This window comes from Myotis davidii, unplaced genomic scaffold, assembly GCF_000327345.1.
Source record: "Myotis davidii unplaced genomic scaffold, ASM32734v1 scaffold751, whole genome shotgun sequence".
NCBI classification, from domain to species: Eukaryota; Metazoa; Chordata; class Mammalia; order Chiroptera; family Vespertilionidae; genus Myotis; species Myotis davidii.
In genome coordinates this window covers 100852-102968 of record NW_006282195.1, presented here as the reverse complement: position 1 = coordinate 102968, position 2117 = coordinate 100852, and positions in this window count along the sequence as shown.

Sequence of the window (2117 nt, the reverse complement as noted above, 5' to 3'; positions counted from 1 at the left end):
GGGGGTGGTTTAAGAAATTGAAGAAAAGAAGTGTTTATAGATTAGACATGTGCAGTATATAAGAAAGGTTTTAATGGAATCATTTTTGGTGTCTGAAACAGATTAATTCAATTGACATGATTTCTAATGGGGGGAAAGTGATTCGGTTTTCACACAAATTCCTTCTCAAACAGCCTTCCTGAACAAATTAAGTTTGAGAGCTGAGGTTCTACTGTACAAAAAAAGAGAAGAAAATCAATAAACATCCTCTGTGAGAATTTTGTAAAAAAGAATGACCACAAACCAAAAATGACTGGGATGTAGCAGTAACAGCACACTTAAACGGATTTCTTTCACTTCCTTTGTGATAGTTGATTTGATTGCCATTCAGGAAAACAAGACATTTTCCTGCGCTGCATTTTGTGAGGGAATGAACTTAATTCTATCTCGGGTAATGATACCATTTTTATATAGAGCACAGAATATATGATTTGCCAAACCTAAATTGTAAGAAGCACAAATCATATTAGTGAGAAAAGGGGAGTTTTTGTTATTTTTATTCTTTGGAAACCTGTTCTCTTTCATCAAATATACAGACATCAATGCCTTTGTCTTGATTCATCGTGGTCATGGCGTGGCTTTGTGTGATGATGGACATGTGTGACCCTCTGTTTTCAACAAGGTATATCTAGGGCTGGCAGGAGTGCAAGGCTAGCAAACAGGTGTCTGGAATAGCTTGCCTTGCTTATCTAAATACTGAAATATGTATTGTAATGTATTGGATGCATTTCCAAAAAGTACCTTAGTGAAATATATATAAAATCACATGCTTCTTAACAAGATATATGAGACTTGTTATCTCCTTTATGAGTTACCTAAGGTTTATAAATTTAGGAATATTATCAAAGAACACAAACCTAGCAAGAAAAAATGTTAGCATCTCTTATAATGAAGCCATTCCTACTGAGAGTATGATATATTTTTTTTAATATTAATTTTAGAGAGAGCCCTTCCTGGTGTGGGTCAATGTTTAGAGTGTTGGCCTGAGGACTGGATATTTGCAGGTTCAATTCTTGGTCAAGGGTACATACCTTGGTTGCGCCTTACATCCCTGTCCCCAGTTGGGGCAAGTACAGGAGGCTTCTAATCGGTATCTCACATTGATGTTTCTCTCAGGCACGTTAACCTCCGCTCCTTCCAATCTGTTCAACAATCAGAGATAAAAATATACTTGGGTGAGGAAAAGAACAAAATTAGAAGAGAGAGGAAGAACAAAAAAGGAGAGAACAAAAAAAAAAAAGAACAAAAAAGGAGAGAGGAAGAGAGAAAAACCAGTGAGTTATTCCACATATTTATGCATTCATTGATTGATTCCTGTGTGTGCCCTGGCCCAAGACTGAACCTGCAACCTTGGTTTTTGCCAATGACACTCTAATCAATTGACCTACCTGGCCAGGGCAATAGTATGATCTTGATGTTAATTTTCAACATCCTGCTCAGGCCAGGCAGTTTAAATGGAAAACATACCAAATTTAGCACAAGAAGAGAAGTTATAAAATATGGTGTAAAAAGTGATCACTTTTAATTCATTCAAGAGCCAAGGAAATCCAGATTGGCCCCTATTCAAGTCACACTAGGCTGTGGTATATAGGCATGAAATAAAAAAGTTCTTGCACTCCTGGTGATTATGTTTTTGTGGGAAAAGAGTGATGATTCAATGAGAAAGCTTTGGTTTCTAACAAAATAAAGGTGTTGAAGGTAAGGAAACATGGACAAGTGAGATAATAGGGAACTGTGGAGGATTATATATCTTCTACAGGCAGGTAGGGGCCTCAGTGAATGGGGCAGTCATCATTGATCATCTTTTCTTCTACCTAAAACATCTTAAATAGTTGTGGATCTGCTTGTATGTGGACTTAAACAATGGACACCATTACCCAAAGTTCTGTCTTCCTGGCACTGGCACCAATGGTTTTCCAGGAAGGCATGGATATGGTTGTAAGTTTCTGAGCATGTGCTCTTTGATTAAGAATATGGACATGGGTATGCGACATGAGGGACTTCTCACTGCTTTAGGACATAATACTTTTTGGTACTGATTTTCTATTTAATGGCAATGTAAAATAATTGAAATTTTC